The 5,546-nt window shown below is 42.6% G+C and overlaps 1 long non-coding RNA gene and 1 pseudogene across 1 annotated transcript in view; both read right to left on the reverse strand.

The window, feature by feature from the left end:
• Positions 1-278: 278 nt before the first annotated feature.
• LOC111730305 overlaps positions 279-5,546 on the reverse strand; it is a 31,143-nt gene continuing 25,875 nt past the window's right edge. Inside the window, exon 5 of the long non-coding RNA XR_002776632.1 lies at positions 279-787. This is a non-coding gene — a long non-coding RNA (uncharacterized LOC111730305). The remainder of the gene's footprint in view (positions 788-5,546) is intronic.
• LOC111730315 lies at positions 2,732-2,849 on the reverse strand (annotated as a pseudogene).

Genomic DNA, 5,546 nt, shown 5'->3' on the forward strand with positions numbered 1-5,546 from the left:
GCCCTACCCAGGAGACAGCCCAGGGCCCTCAGCCTCCCCGCTTCTCCCTAGGCCTGACCTGGTAGTGGGCAGCCCTGCCCTAGGCTTCCTGCCTGCCACACCTAGCCAGTGGCTTCCGAGGCAGCGGGGGCCAGAAAGCAGTGATTGCCCTGATTGCAAGAGCTCTGTGTCCCCAGGGATACTTCTGAAAGACAATGTGAGTCTCGGAAAGACTTCCAGGCACTTTGGCAGACATCTGGAGAGGGGCCAGTGGCATCTGGGCCTTAGCTTATGAAAGCTGTCTGCTGGGGGTGGAGACAGAGGGGCTGTGCCAAAGGCGAGCAGCTCTGGAAACCAGCGATGGGGGGAAGACTGATGGTTGGCTGAGAAAGAACAGGAAGAAGAGGCCAGGCCTGGGGGCCCTGATGCTTAGTGGGCTCAGGAAGACCCTCAGTATTCTCCCTCTGCTTCTGGCAGCCTGTCTTTGGGTAGCCATCTTACTCTGGGGCGCTATACAGTTCATAAAACCAAGTGCCTGAGTGACATTACACTGTCAGTAGCAACTGGAACAGTGATATATTTGGTGCCTTGTTCTGGTGTATTAGTCAGGACAGACAGACTAGTCTGCTGCAGTAACAAATGAATCTCCAAATCTCAGTGGCCTAACACGACAGAGGTATATTTCTCATTCTCACAAAGCTGTGAAAGTTGGGCAACTCTTCAGGTCGGCTGTCCTTTGTACCATGACCCAGTGATCCAGGCCACTGCCTTCTAGTGGCTCCTCCATTTCAAGCCTCTACAGTCACCACTAAAGGAAGAGAGAACAGGATGGTCAAAGTCCAGCACTTAAATGCTTTGGTCCAGCAATAACACATGTCTGTTCACAGCCCATTGATCAGAGTTAGTTACATGGCCCCAACCTGACTACAAGAAAGGGTGGAGAAGCACATGGCTATTCAGTGAGCATGAGGTGCTTCTGCCATATGGGAAGAGGGAGACAGGCACAGAGAAATTAGCAGGCTTTGATGTTGGAGACCTAGATTCAAACCCAAGCTTTTTTATTCATTAGCTATGTGACCTTGGGAAAGTTCATTTCTCCGAGCCTTGTTTTCCTCATCTGCAAAGTGGGGATAAAATAAAAGTCCCAACCTCACTAGATTGTTGGGAAGACTAATCAGATATTGCTCATAAAACATGCTTAGTGATGCTTGGCATAAAGTAAACACTAATAAATGGACACTATTTGATTAGCCTCATTTTGTTTAGAAAAAGTCGAAGACACTCAACATCTGATTGAAAAATATAGCTGAGACATCAACAAAGCTTGCATCAGCCCATAGCCCCCCTTTCTACAACTGCCCCCCTCCTTTGCTCAGCCCAGGGTCCCCTTGCTCTTCTTCCCTCTCCTCTAGAAGGACCTAGAAAGACCTTCAGGGTGTGAAAATGCTACCCCTCTCCCAGGTACATGTATCTGAAGCCTTGGTGTTGGCTGTGGGGAGAAAGTCTTGGTCCTCAGCTGAAAGAATCACAAACCTTACGAGTGGAAGAAAAGGGGGAGCTCTGTCCCCAAATATTACTCCAGTTTATGTTTAGGGCAAACACGGTGCCCAGAGAATGGAAGACCTCAGTGTGGACAGTAAGACCCCTGAAAAGCTTCTTGGAGGAGGTCATATTTAGGCAAGTGCCAAGAAGCAGGGGAAGCTTGAGACGGCTGAGAGGGAAAGCAATTTCAGGGACAGAGGAAGCTATGAGAAGCCCCGATTGGGAGTGGAGCTGGAGACAATCCCTCATATACAAACAGCCCTCCACAGTTTAAAAAAGCAAGGTCACACGACCGGATAAAAGTCAGCAAGCAGGGCTCAAAGGAAGGGACAGCAAAACCTACACTCTCCTTTCTAGGGTCGAATTGTCACTGGGAAATAGCTGCCAAGCCAGGGGCCACATTTCCCAGGCTTCCTTGCATCTAAGTGTGGCCCCATGACAGGTTCCTGTCAATGGAATGTGAGCAGAAATATGTGTGCCACTCCTGTGCCAAGGGTTTTAAGAAGTGGTTATGCCTTTCATGGGGTGTTTTCCTCTCCTACTAGGTGGGTGACGAGGATGATGGTTCGACCAGGGGATGGCAGAAAGGCAGAAAGCCTGGTCTCTAAATGGCCACATGGAAGAAAGCCACCTGCAAAACAGGAACAACTATTAACAGGTACATGAGTGAGAAAGAAACACAATATATTTGGGGTTTACTTGTTACAGCAGCTAGCATTGTCTTAAAACATGATAAGTACACCTTTCTTTGAATGGGCTGTAAGAGCATCATGGGAAGTAGAGAGGGGTGACAGCCCCACAGGGCACTGCCAATGCACCATCCGACACACAGCCCTGTTGCCTAGCAACAAGGTGCTCCAAGCCTTTCTCCCTCCTCTCCCCTCACACAACCTTCCTGATAAAGCAGGAATAGAACCTAGGATGGGTGGTATTTGGGCTTGTTCGGCTTTCTGCTTCTTCAGACTCCTCAGAGCATGAGTTGGGAGTTTTTGCCCTTGCGGGAGATGTGGGTAGCTAACTCTAACTGGGTAGGGCGACGTGATTAAATTTGGCCAGAGAAACCATTGATATTTGTAGGGGAGAGCTGAAAGCCAGCCCAGAAGTTTGGCTGTGATTTTTTTTTTTTTTTTTTTGGCGAGGCAACCCTTGGTTGACCTCACAGATTGCAAGGACCTTGTCAGCTTACAAGCCTTTATTTTTTTATTTTTTACACCTACAGCACCTGGTCTTCCTAGGTGGTCTCTCACCCAAGTACTAACCAGGACCGAACCTGCTTAGCTTCCGAGATTGGACGGATCGGGCTTTTTCAGGGTGGCATGGCCGTAGACTGGCTGTGATATTTTTCGCAAAGTAAATCTCAGGTATTTTAGCCTCCATCTTCTTCCCTCAGGCTAAGCCAGCTAAAGACCAGAGACTACGGCAGCTTCTCATAGAGAGGGTAGAATATGCTACCTATACCACCAAGGCCAGCTTATTTGTCCACAGAGGACCATGCTCATCCCAGACCATGGTGGCAGCAGCCACACTAGAGCACTGCTTGAATGATGCAGCTCTGGAGGTTGGGGAGGAGGGACACAGGAGCACTTTCCCAAGGCCTCTTGGCTCTGCCCTGCCTTCCCTTCCCGGGAGAGTGTTGAGGATGGACCTCCCTTCTCAGGAACAAGGAGAAAGAAAGGAAGTTGGTCTTCTGCACTATACTGTGTATCTAACCTCTCTCCCATCATATGGCCACATTTTATCTGACCCTCTCAGATCCTCTACAACTGCCTGTAAATAAATTGCATCTTCCCCATCCCCACTTCCCCATATGTAGGATCTCCTGATGGACTGTCTTTTCTGTCACAGTCTGGCATTCGGTTCTGCTGCCTACAATAGAAAATGAAATTTGAAAAATTTTTATTTGCAATAGCATAAAAAAAAACCATGAAACATTTAGGAAAATATTTGACAAAATATGTATAAGACTCTGCACTGAAGATGACAAAATATTGCTGAGAGAAATTCAAGAAGACCTAGAGAAATGGAGAGATATGTTCACAGATTGAAAGACAATGTTGTTGAGAAGTCTGTACTCTCCAAAATGATCTTTAGATGCAACTCAATTTCAATCATAATCTCAGTAGACTCTTTTGTAAAAATCGACATGTTGGTATGGAAATGCAAAGAACCTAGAATATCCAAAGCATCTTGAAAAAGAACAAAATTGAAGAATTTACCTTATCTGACTCCATGACTTATTATAAGGCTACAGCAATCAAGACATTGATGGAATAGAATAGAGAACCCAGAAATAGACCCACAATTAAGCGGCCATTTGATTTTTTATAAAGTCACCAAAACAATCCATTGGGAAAATGAAAGTCTTCAACATATGGTGCTAGAAAAACTAAATAGCTATATAGGAAAAAAAAAAAAAACACTTTAATCTCTGCCTCACACGATTCATAAAGTTGATTTGAGATAGATTATAGACCTCAATCAAAAGCCAAAACCATAAAGCTTCTAGGGACTAGAAGGAAAGTATTTGACAAAATATTTTTGGGACTAGAGGGTAGGCAACAGTATCTTAAAATAAGTCACAGAAAGCAATAACTATTCAAAACTGATAAATTGGTCTTCACCAAAACTGAAAATTCTGCTCATCAAAATACACCATTAAGAAAATTACTGCAGACCTCAAACTGGGGGAAAAAAATTTGCAAAACATATCTGACAAAGGATTTGTATATCAAATATATAAAGAATAATGACAAGTTAATAATAAAAAGATAAAGAACCCAATTTTTAAAACTACAAAAGTTTGAATGAACACTTCACAAAGGAAGATATACAGATGGCCAAGAAGCATATTTAAAGAGTGCTTAACATCATTAGTCATCAGGAAAATACGAAATAAAACCAAAATGAGACACCAACATACACCTACCAGAACAGCTAAAATTAAAGACTGACAAGATCAAATCTTGGCAAGGATGTGGAGCAATCAGAACTCTCCTACATTGTTAGTAAGAATATAAAATGGTAAAACTACTTTGGATGAAGATTTAGTAGTTTCTTAAAACAAAAGCTATCTATGAATCAGCAATTCCACTTCTTGGCATTTATCTGAAAGAAATGAAAGCATATGTCCACAAAAAGAGCCACACAAAAATGTCCATAGGTGCTTTATTCATAATTGCTAAAAACTAGAAATAGCTCTTTTGGAATAATGGAATATTACTCAGCAATAAAAAAGAAATTAACTACCAATGCATGCAACATTATGAATGAATTTCCCATTATGTTGAGAGAAAGAAGCTAGACACAAAAGAGTATATATAATATAATTTATATAAAGTCCTAGAACAGGCAAAACTAATCTATGGTGAAAAAAATCAGAATAGTGGTTGCCTGGGTCAGGGGAAGAACGGACTGACTGGGAAGGAGTATGGGGGACTTTCTGGGGTTATGGTTGTTACTATATCTTGATAAAGGTTTGAGTTATACAGGTACAGGCATTTGTCAAAATTCATCTAATGTATAATTAAGATCTGTGCATTTCTCATTTATAAATCTTACCTAAAAAAAAAAAAGATAAATGAATATTGAACTCTAGTTAATTATATACATCCTGAAATGTTCAGGGGTAAAATATACTAATGTCTGTAACTTTGTCTGAAATGGTTCAAAAAAATAAAAAGATGGAAAAGGGTAGGTGAATGGGTGGGTGGATGGGTGGGTGGATGGATGGATGGATGGATGGATGGATGGATGGATGGATGGATGGATGGATGGATGGACAGAGGGATAGATATGTAGATATGTGATTAAGCAAATAGAGTAAAATGCTAACTATAGAATCTAGGTGGTAGATATATGAGTGCTCATTACAATTCTAATTTTCCTTATGTTTGAAATTTTCCACAATAAAATGTTTTGGAAAAAAAGGCAAAACAAACAAATCTTCATCAGGAAGTCTGGATCATTTTCTCTTCTTCTAAGAGACCATTGAGATTATTCCATCAAGCCCCCAATTCACTGAACAA

Source organism: Pteropus vampyrus, unplaced genomic scaffold (assembly GCF_000151845.1).
Source record: "Pteropus vampyrus isolate Shadow unplaced genomic scaffold, Pvam_2.0 Scaffold306, whole genome shotgun sequence".
NCBI classification, from domain to species: domain Eukaryota; kingdom Metazoa; phylum Chordata; class Mammalia; order Chiroptera; family Pteropodidae; genus Pteropus; species Pteropus vampyrus.